The sequence below is a fragment of the Erithacus rubecula genome (assembly GCF_903797595.1).
Source record: "Erithacus rubecula genome assembly, chromosome: Z".
NCBI lineage: Eukaryota > Metazoa > Chordata > Aves > Passeriformes > Muscicapidae > Erithacus > Erithacus rubecula.
This window is the reverse complement of record NC_136661.1, coordinates 10820540-10832220: the sequence shown is the minus strand read 5'-3', so window position 1 is coordinate 10832220 and position 11681 is coordinate 10820540. Positions and strand designations below refer to the sequence as shown.

The following is an 11681-nucleotide window of genomic DNA, read 5'->3' as shown; positions in this document are numbered from 1 at the left end:
AAAAAGCACAGATCCAGCAACTGGGTCCAGTCAGATGGAATGTGCTCTTGCAGAGTTTGAAGGATCACCTGCACTGATTACTCTGTGTAATGGCAGTAAAAGGACAATTTAGTCAAAAGCCATAGCATGAAGTAAACGCAGTGTTTGTGAAAGATACCCTTCTGATAGCTGTGAAAAGAGAACTCCTTCCTTTTCCCCAGGAGGATGGCTTTAGCTGCAGCAAATCAAGTTTTGCACTGATGTAGCACTTCATTTATGTCTCTGAGATACCCAGAGTGATTTATTTTATTGACCAACGTAGCAGCTGGTTTTATCTGTTGCAACAGCCAGTTCCAATCTAGCAAGTGAAGTTGACACTGAGCTGAGCTGTATGAAGTTAGACACCTGTCATGCACTTACAACGAGCAGCATATTACACAAGGGTGCAACAGTGGGGGATAGCAGAGGCATGCAGAGACCTGCCCAAGCCTAAACCTTTATTTTCCCTGCAGAAGCTCTAAAATGAGTGTCTTTGCTTGAAGAGATATATGTGCTTGGCATAGGACATCTCAAGATACTTCCGGAAAAGCCTGGGTCATCAGAGTGCTGCTTTGAAACTGGAATAGTGTTAAATATGATTTTAAAGGGATATCGGTGGGGAATTATTTGTTCTGAGGGGAAAAATTCGAAAGCAGAAGCACTGTAGACTTTTTAGACATTCTTTTGCAATGTAAATTGTATATCTGAAGGTCTACACTAAGAGGAATTTTTGGAGACAGGAGGAGTTGTGTTTACCATTCGTGCTCTCCATTCAGTGCATCCACTATGGCTAGGTCCGGGGGCAGACTGTGATGCGATGTACATTAGGCAGTACCAGGCCTGACAATGCCAGTCGTGCTGCCCGTTCTCAGCCTGTCTTTGGGACGGGGCAGATGGAGAGCCCTCGGTTGTTCAAACGCCGGGATGGAGGAGCAGCGGTTAATCGGGCTATTATTCCCAAAGCCTCTCTCGCGGCCGCGATAGCGCCCGGGCACGCCAGCCCGCCCACGGCCGCGCTGCCCTCACGCCCCGGCCCAGCTCCCGCCCGGCCCCGCTCTGGGCGCTCCCCCGCGGCCGGCGGTGTGGGAGCGGGGGACGTCAGTGTGAGGGGGCCGGTCCTGAGCAGGGCAGGGCGGCCGCGTCCCGTCCCTCCCCGCCCCTCGCCGCGGCTCCCTCCCTCCCTCCGGCTGGGGGCGGCCGGGTCGGCCCTCGCCGGGATCCCATTCCTCCTCCCTCGGTGCATGGTCGCGGCGGGAGCGGAGGAAGGTGAGCCCGGCGGGGCGCGGGCCGGAGGCGGCGGCGAGAGCGGAGCCCCAGCGCGGAGGAGGCGCCTCTGCCCGGCAGAGGTGAAGTTGTGCGGGCTGGGAGGACGGGAGGGAGGACGGAGACCGCTGGCTGCGCTTCCATTCATTGCTCGAGCGGCGGCCGGGCTGTTACTCCCCCCGGGCCAGGGCTGTAGGCTTAGGGACAGGCCGGGGAACAGCCGCGGCGGGACGGGGCGCGGCGCGGAGGTGGCGGCAGGACGGGGCTTTGGCGCCGGCGACAGCCGCCCGGCTACCGCCGGGACAGCGGCAGAGCGGGAGGACACCCGGGCGCCTTCCCCGCGGGGAGCGCGGCGCGGACCCAGGGCGCGACCCGGTCAGGCGCCCGCGGCCGCCAGGCTGGCTCTTTCCCTCGCTCCCTCCTTCCCCCGCTCTCCTCCTTCCCCGCTCCCTTCCCTCCCGCGCGGCGGTCCTGCCGAGCAGCCGCTCCCGGCGGGACGCGGCTCTCTCGGTGCAGCGGGCGGGTTCCGCGGCGCCCTGGCCGCTCCGCGCACACGTCCGGCACCGCGGGGCGGCCGCGCTCCCTCCGCGCCGTGAGGAGCGGGGCGGGGCCGGGGGCGCCGCCCGTCGGGGGCCTCGCTCGGCTTCGTGCGGGACGGGCAGCGGCGGTAGCGGGAGCCGGGCTGCCCGGCCGGGCACCTGCAGCCTCTGCCCGGGGGCGCGGGAGCTTCTCGGCTCTCCGCAGGCTGCCTCGGGGAGCGAGGGTTCAAAGCTCACCTGGGTGCCTTCACATCGCTGACGAGTTCTTCATACCCATCTTGTTTCTGCGACCAGTTTTGGGGGAAGGTTGTGTGTGTTTGTGTGTGTATGTGTATGTGTATATGTATATGTTTGTATGTGTATTTGAATTTTAATTTTGGGTTTTAGGCCCCTTCAGGGAAGGGCGGGAAGTAGGTGACACAGGTTACCGATGCACGTTTTTTGGTGGTTGAAGTGTCACTCCCAAGGCACTCAGTAACACACCGGTGGGATTGGATCCCATAATTCAGAAGTTGTGGGTGCACTGGAGCAACATCAAGTAAAACAGCATGGGCTGGCAGTGCCGTGTCCAGACAAGTGCACATGCACCCAGTACCTGGTGGCAGAGCGGCAGCGTTGCACCATCACAGTAGGTTTACACCAAGCCACAACTAAGCAGATGAGACGCTGCCAGTGTGTGCATCCTAATGAGGAATGTATTACTAGGAATAAGTGAGCGCAGTTACAAAGTTCCAGCTGACCTCATCCATAAGAAAATATTATAGATATTAATAACAAGGCTTGGCTTTCTTAGGGAAACATTTTTAGGCACCATTGCAGATCCATTAATGAAGATGTCTGCTTGGTCCCAATCCTGCAGTAGGTTCTGACTGCACAAGCTCATGCCTGCAAGGGGCCCAGTTGTTTTCATGGGTGTACCTTGGTCACAGAAACCTTATAGTCCTTATAGTAATTCGTAGAGACCTAAATTTGTTCTGTGCACAAAGAGTTGGTAATTGAAAATGTCAGAGACATCCAATTTTATTTTTCTGAATAAAACATACTGCAGAAATATAATCCAAATTAATCTCTGGGACCTTCTTGAGTATTTTATCCATGCTCATGCATTATTAGGTCAGTTAAGGCAGTTGTTAATGAGAGGATTTTATCTCAGGCAGAGTTTCATGGGACCATTGCTCTGTTTTTCATGCTGTGCTAGTTGCAGCCACTCCAGCTTTAAGCACATCACTTTCTTCACAGGACTTCTCCTTCTGAGTCATGAGTGGGTTTAATCAGTATGTAGGAAATTTCCCACTTTATCTTTTTTTTTAGTTAATCATCTGTTTTTATTAAACATTCTGGGAAATGTTTGTGTGATGATGTACCCACACGTCAGGCAAGTAATAGTAGTGTGTCATTTACTTTTACAACTGTAAATCTCTGGGAATGGATGCAGCATTGCTGTGTAAGAATGTTACTTTTGTTACTTATTTAATCAAAGCATAGTTCTTCCACATCTTCTGAGACACTCTTCATTGTGCTGGGCTGGTAAGTTAGGATCAGAAGTACTGCTGGCAAAGACTGAAAGGAAGCCAGTAATTGCCGTGATCCTTTTTCGTGTTCTAGCTTGTAGCTGTGAAGATTGCTTGTGGTGTTCTGTAGTACAGTAGGACAATGACTTATTAACTGCTATGTGTTATTGCATCAGCAGAACCTGGCTGAGGTGCAGGTGACTGTATAGTTGGCAACCAGGCAAGAAACCTGGTGTTTTATTTTGCATATGTTGTAGACGTTGCTGTTTCAAGAATAAGTACATGAAAAGGAGGATTCATTATTTTTCTGAGTCTTTTGGAGAACAGAATTTTTATTCATCAAAATTTGTCTTTCCAGAAGATTCTACTCTGCTAGACATTGAGTGCCCACAGGAGCGCTCCCCAGTAAAAGAGAAGTGGTGGTTGCAACAAGGGGATGTATTGAACAAAGGAATGGCAGCTCCTAGCTAATGTAAGATTTCTGGTTATCTACTACAGGCAAAAAATCCAGTATCTAGGAATTTTACCCTCAGCATCTTATACCCAGCTTGTTTACAAGATGAAAAGGAAAGAGTGTCTCCATGTAGGAATAGCTGCTGGTAAAGCTGCTGTTTGCCTCAGAGCTGTTTGTTAAAGCTTGAAGTGGGAAGGCGAGGATGGCTGCTCCACTGTCCCTAGCTGTCCTCACCTCCTACACACACACGTGTGTGTTCATGCCCGGGCACAAGCACACACAGCTCCTCTTGTTGGCTGACCCTTCACACCATCCAGCCTGTGGGGAGGAGAGCAGTGCTCAGCTTCTGACTGCTGGTGGCAATAAGAGAAACTGTTTGATGTCCCCATTCCTTCCCTGTGAACAAGGGCTTTCTGTGTCTTCCTTTGTCCTGCTTTCCTCTGTGTTTTCAGTGCCTCCCTTCCCTCTCAAGGGTTCCATTTCTCTGCATTCTGCCTACAGGATAAATAATTTTGGGGTGTCAGCATTTTGAACACATTTGGGAACAAGGGTAGAGGTGGCAAGCGGCTGGAAGGTGTTCTGTTTCCCAGAGCCCTTTTTTGATGCAAATACCATATGCTGATGTGATTGTAGTTAACAAGTCTGTTAAAATAATACTGAAGACTTTTGCTTAGATTATTTCTCCTTTCTGGCTTTTCAGCTTTCTTGAAAATTGACAGGATTCTCCTGACTTTTGGTGTCTAAAATCTTCCCTGGCAAAGTAAAACTAACAGGATATATTCTTCCAAAACCACTGTCCTAATATGATGAATTGGAATAAAGCAGAATGTAGGGTGTTTGTAAAGCTCAGATTTAAAAAATAGTATTGTTATCCCTTGCCTTTTAAAATTGCTCAGGTGATGTAGCCAGATACTGTCTAAACAAGTAATATTTTACTGTCTTGTAAAGTAAAGTAGTATTTTCATTTTATGCTGCTGGAAGAAGGGAATGCACTTTGGAAAAGCATGCAAGGTCTTAATTTTTTTAAAATTCTCCTTTGTTTCTCCTTACAACTCTAGCAGGTGAGATATTAACCATGGGTAAGCATTGCAACATCAGTTAATTAGAGAGTAATCAATTTTCCTAGAAGTATTTTCTTAAAAGACACTTTTGTGGAAGGTAATTCCAAAACTAAATACACAGTGGAAAAGTAATTAAATTATAAATTTGCTGCAATAGCAAACAGCTGACTGTCAATGTACCCCATCTATGTGAGTGGATCGGGAATGTATCTGAAATTCTGATCTGTGACAGTGTATATAGCAATAGGACAGTTACAATATCCATGACTGAGTATAAATAAATCACGGCAAAGATATTTAGAGACCCTTGTGCTACTCACATAATCAATAGCTTCCAGTTTCTTATTCACTAATGTAATTTTTAAAAGTCAAACAAAAAACCAAAAAAGTATGGTCTGTTGCTTAACATTAATTTCTCCAGTTCTCATTGTCCTCTGGTTCTTGTGATCATACTGTCTTTTTGAGCTTGGACCTCTACTGTTAAGTTAAATGTGGGGTCTTCAGAGAAGAATCCAGAATATTTAAGACATTGGTGCATGAGAGGAATGCTGCAGCAATTTGTTCCCTAAAATATTTCTTACATATTTTGGTTTATATTTTGTTGATTGGGATTTCTTTAACAGTTTTGCTGAACTGCATGGTGAAAACACAGGAACTAACTGATAAACCATGAGAATGAAATACTATAGAAAGAGAAAAAAAGAGAAAGCATAATTTTGTTTTGCAGCCGTGACAGTACTATAATAAATGAACCCAGACACACAAGGAAGGCTAATTTTAGCTGATTTTTTTCACCTTTAACAGCTTCTATTGCTGAGAAACAATCAATGAAGCAATATTACTAAAGCAGCTGTACAGTCTCCTATATCATTGGTGTCATTGCTCTGTTTCAGATTTCTTTGTCTTAATACTGTCATCTTAAAGATGGTGAAGGTATTTTTGGACTGAATCGTTCTATGTGGTATCTAACATCTTCCTGGTGAATGTCTATGTCTTGGATTTTAATTACACACACGGTAGTAGCTTTAGAGTTGACTAAGTGATCTTCATGCTTGCTGACACCTGACATTGCATGTGTTGTATGCCTTCTTGTACATAATTTCTGACATATAGCAATAAGTATTAATGCTGTTATTCCATTCCAGATTAATAGCAGTAAGTTTTGTAGATTCTTTAATGGTACAACTGATACTTACCTTAAAGTTTAACTGTACCTTGTCAGCCTTTTCATTCTTTTTGATCCCAAGTAGGTTTTTCTGTAAGGGTGCTTTAGGAGAAAATCCTGTGAGTTTACTGCTAATAAAAATGGTCAATATGGTAATTGTAGCAATTATAACCAGACCCTGGTCTGAACTGAATTCTGTATTACTTTATTAAAAGCCATACAGTTTTTAAATCTTTGTGCAGAGTGATTTCTCTCAGTGTGGTTGAGACTTTGGCTAGCTGTGACAGAACTTTCTTGGTTCAGCTTTCATTGATAATCCCTTAAACCTGTTTGGAAAGAATCACCTGTGATGTGGGAAGATAAATTCAGTCTCTCTATTTATTTGATCTTCTGCTGAGATTGCAGATAGGGTGCCAGTTGGTGCCATCTGTGTTTATAGATTTTGCAATAGTATTCACTGGGAGATTATCTGAAAGCTGAATCAGTTTACATAGGTCAAGTGAATTGCAGCTTGCAAGGTTTGTGTCTGGAATCATTGTAAACAGGTTTTTCAGACTTTTTATTGAACTTCCATTTGTCTAAACCTCACCTCATCACTAAAGTGTGTGGTGGTGACGATAATATACGAATATTATATGTTGGTTAATAGTTATATACTCTCATTTTGTCTCTTAGCATGTGTGCTTTACTTTGACACATGATGTGCAAATAATAATTGTGTGAAGGGAAGGCTGTGCCAAAAATACTTTCATATAAAGGGATGAGGGTTTTTATTTATTGTTTAATAAGTTGTATATATACATATATTGCAGTATTGTAAATAGTTACTGTTCCTGCAGTTAAAGTACCTGTTGAAGAGAAGATGTTGCTGATAAGAGTACATATTTTGTCAGATACTAGGAATTTGCTGATATTCTTGTTTCAGCTGAGTTAGAGTTCTTTTCCTTCATAAGAGGTGATATAGTCCTATGTTTTGGGTTTAGTATGAGACTGGTGTTGATATCACAGTGATGTTTTTGTAGCTGCTAAGCTGTAGTCACACCACATCAAGGACTTTTTAGCTTCCCACGCTCTGAAAGCAAGTAAACTGGAGTGAATGAGAAGTTGGAAGGAGATGTAGCCAGGACTGACCCCAGGGATGTTTTGCACCAAGTAGCATTGTGCTCAGCAATAAAACTGGGGGAAGAAGAAGGGGATTGCAGTGAAGGTGTTTGTCTTCCCAAGTCACTGTTACCTGTGATGGAGCCCTGCTCTACCGGCGATGGATGAACACTGGCCTGCACATTTGAAGCATTGATTGAATTCCCTGTCTTGCTTTGCTTACATGCATGGCTTTTGATTTGCTTATTAAAGCGTCATGAGTTTTAAAATTTCCCTCCCCTAAATCTCTTCCCCATTCCCATGAGGAAGAGTGAGTGACAGTCATGACAACTAAAGCAGTATTTGTACAGAATATCTTGAGAGAGGTCTCTGTGTGCAAAGATGGCAGCATCCTTCTGCACAACTGTTTGGTACTGATGAATTATACGTACTGAATTATGCTTGAAATATAAATATTGGATAGTATCTCTTGTGCAAATACTCTAGTTCTTGCAGCCTTCCATGAAACTTTTAACAGAAAATAATGCAGTAGTATACATGCCCATCATGACAATTTTGGCAATTGTAACTATTTCAGAATAGCCGCCTGATAAAACTTGAGTGTCATTCTGCACAGGCAGGCCTAAATAATTTAAAGTTTAAAAGAAAATTTTAAATGTAAGTTCTCATTTAAATATGGCAATGCATTCTTTTATTTTACATCTTGGAAATAGTAGGATATATTTTATTTTTATATTCTGTCATATATGTGGATATGTTTCTGTGTTCTTAGAAAATTGTTTTATGTTCAATGTAAGTGGTGGGACAAATTTGACATAATAATTTCATGCATTCTTATATCTCTCCACTCTCTCTTTCTCTGTCTCTGTGTATTGATTTTTCTCCAGATATTTTTTCTCTGGTATGGCTTGTCTTTAAGGAGTTAACAAAGGTCTCATTTCTCTCTGTTTTAGGGCTTTTAAAGGTACTAATAGACATAGTCCATGACAGCTGGCATGTAAGATATCCCATGGACTGCTCAGCTGATTGTGATGCTGAGATGGTAGATTATTCAGCAGAGGTATCCAGTTTGGAGAAATGTGGATGAGGTTTGTGTTGCGTATATGTGTTTATTCAATTGTTAGTCATGATCGTGACTGCATAAAATCAGCGCAATTACCTTCCACCAGTCTTTACATCTAAGTGGCCTAGACCACGTTCCATGACAGCCTTGACAGCCTGAATTAGAGCTTGCCTTTTATCACAGCCGAATTTGAAGTACAGATTTCTTGAGCTTGGCAACTGCAAGAATGGTACATGTTAATGTGAAAGAGTGAAAGTGCTGTCTAAAACAGAGCTTTAGGAATTTTCTTGTTTTGATGCTTGGCCAGCCTATATCAACAGTTTACCTTACTTTTCTGTTGCTCACTGCATGTATTGCACAGTAGATAAACAATCTTTAAGAGTGCATCAGGACTGTCTCACAGACTCACAGGCACTGTACTGTTTGTGATATGCCTCCACTTCCAAAAAACATTTAAAGAACATCCAGGCAAGGTCAAAGATAACAGAAGTCCACATTTTCGGCAAAGTATCTCCAGCTCTTGGCTGGTGGTCCTTCATTTTTTCTACAGCCTCCTTGGAGCTGGGCAAGGAAAGGGTCTCAATAAATTATTTGTGAGCAGGTTGTTACTTCTTTTTTTCCAGGGCAATCAACCCTGCAGTTCCCTTTAAATGCCACCCCCTTCCTTTTTCTTACTTTGTTGTTGTTAAGTCATTGAGAGCAAGAGATTCTGCCTGACATCCCAAGAAGCTCATACAAAGATAGGACTAGAAGATACCTTATGGCATCATCTACCCCATTCTTCTGCCTCAGATTAGGATCATATGTATCTGTCATCTGGGACTTGTTCTAAGGAGCTCAGTGGTCTCCCTTACATCATCATGACATGTGAAAATGTTCTTTGTGTGTTATCCAATTCATACCTTTCCTGTAGGAATTTAATACTCATCCTACCTCTGTCTAGGACAAAGCAAGTAATTATTTTTTGTATATTGTGTTTTTTAAACTATAATAGCATATTGTTTTTCACCTCACAGGCGCTGGGTTTTGTACATCAGTTATTTTTGTTGCTTTTCTTGGGGTTGCCTTTCTTTACTTCACATCTATTTTATTTGTTCAGTTAAGAATATATTTGTCTTGAAGCTCTAATGATGTAAAATAAAACAAAACAGGATCCTCTTCATACTTACTGACACAATTAGGATCTTCTTTTCAGTGCTGTGTCCTCTTTAGCAGTTAAATTGCTGACGAGAAGAGACAACTGGGATGTGATGATACTTTTTATTAATAAATGAATGGCCTGGTGAGAGGCTTAGGGATAAGTTGTTCATTTTCTCTCCCAGTTCAAGAACCAATGAGCATGAAAATGAAACTAACAGGTGTTGGATTTGGAATAGCAAAAAGAGGAATTTTGTCATGCACATATATTAAGTTGTGTAACTCCACAGGATGTTGTGTATACTTAAATTTATGCCAATTTTAAGTGAAACTGGACAAAATTAATGGAAAAAAGAGTCTGTAAGAGATTATTAAATACATAAGCATGACCTCTGGCTCTGAAACTCCCTGAGCTGCAAATTATTGGAGACAAGCATATTTGGGGAAAGTATGGCTAAACGATTACACTATTCTCATGCTCTTCCCCAGACATCTGCTTTTGGCTGCTCTTGGAGATAAAGGTACTGGGTAGAAGATTTGACCTGGCATAATTTTAGATTTGTAAAAACTCAAGACACATTTTTCTATGAGTTAACAGCTCAGGGTAGCATCTGCAGTCCTTGTACTTTTTAGACCAAAAGCTTCCAATCTATTTTCCGTGTAATTTAAGACAGAAGAACTTTCTTAATAAAACACAAAGATTACCATGAACATTTGTCTCCTGCCAGTTGGCGTCAACTGCAAATTATGTTTCATTTCAGTCATGTTAAACTGCCAGATGAGATAATACATATTGTCTCATTTAGGCAATATAAGCAACTATGTCTGTAATCCTAGCTTGGCTTTTCTGATTTATTTTCTCCTACGTGTGTGTGAAATTGTATTTAATATGAAAGTTTTTTGGGTTTTTGCCCATCTCCCTTCTGCTGTAGATACATTTTAACTGCTTACATGAGCACATCCTACATGAGGTTCCCTGCAGAGTTAGAGTAGAGTTAAAGACTGAAAAATTTTGCCTCTCTGATGGGGACAGAGCAGTATAGAGGGAGGAGGTAGAAAGCCTGTGCAGTGATCATAGTGGGAGTGAGGGTGTTTTATACCAGATATTAAGTTATTCTGTGTTACTGGTTGTTGACTTCCCAGATTTGTCCTGTGCTACTGCAGTGGAGTCAGGGTTGAAGAAGCGAGGATCATACAAGGATCAAGAAGTTCCTTCCTGAGCCTCTGCAGTCTGTAACTACACCTGCTGTTGGGGTAAATTGATTGTACTTTAACTTGTAAACATTGCTTCACATACCAGAGTGGGCTTTATTTGAAGTGTGTGGCTTTGGAGGTGCAAGCAGAAAGGCAACATTTAGGTTTGTGTAGGTGAGACTGTTGAAGTTTGTTGTAAATAACTGTGAGTGTGGTTGTGTTATTGTTGGGATGTTTGTATATAGTAACTACTTTGATCTCTACACACTGAGTGAGCATTAATTAATGTTAGTACAGCAAAGTTGTTTTCTGACTACTTTAAGAATAGACTGCAGGAAACCCTGGAAGGATTCTTTTGTTCAAATGTCATTTTATACCTGCAAATATTTGAACTGATGATGTATTTGCATATAGCAAATAGAATTCCCTCCTCTGAAGGATTATTAAAGTTGTGCCAAATTCAGTTAGTCACAGCCAACAGCATCACAGCTGGGTATTTTGGAACTGATAAAAGAAACCATTCTGTTTAGGCAGTAAATTTTTCTAGTTTTTCTGTTGAACTCAAATACTTCTCCTGTATGGACAGAGAGACATTCAGCTGTCTATAGCTAATTATACTTACAACTGAAGCTGCAGTTTAGATATCTAACTAAAGCTGATATCTAGCTGAAGAATAGTGCAAGGTTCTTTGCCAGAGATTTGGGGAATGCATCTGAGAGGCTCATACTTTGGATGTGATGTGTGAAAACATTAAGCAAAAAAATAATCTTTGTAATGGTTTTTCTCCATTTAGCCTTTTGCTGTTGAGTTATGCTGGAAAAAAAAGAAAAAAGAAAGTGTCTTTGTATCTAGGTAGCTATCATGATTGTTCATTGACCTCAGATATTCATTAAGTAATTTCTTTTCTTCCAACGAGGATGAAAAGTTCAGATTTGAATCAAACAAACCAAATAATTTGGAAAGCAAATATCTCTCTTTCCGATGTATCTTCCTCTTCTGGAAGGACAGAACAAAAACTGATCAATATCAGTGCTATCATTACTTTGTTGTGTTCTTTTGTATCTGATAGTGTGAAATGCTATTAAGGAGCACTGGTTAATTAAAATCTTGTACATCAGTACAGTCTGGCCAGAGGCATCATTTATCAGCTGAAGACAGCAGTATATGTACAGCCG

General features: G+C 42.5%; 1 protein-coding gene across 3 annotated transcripts in view; it reads left to right on the top strand.

Moving 5' to 3' along the window:
* Positions 1-1156: 1156 nt before the first annotated feature.
* LHFPL2 (LHFPL tetraspan subfamily member 2) overlaps positions 1157-11681 on the top strand; it is a 114634-nt gene continuing 104109 nt past the window's right edge. For 2 of the 3 annotated variants that reach the window (XM_079330209.1, XM_079330210.1), the window contains exon 1: positions 1157-1364. The gene's annotated coding sequence lies outside the window, so the exon portion shown is untranslated. Of the gene's footprint in view, positions 1365-8182; positions 8201-11681 lie in introns of those variants that run through there. The other variant, XM_079330212.1, reaches the window with a different exon arrangement.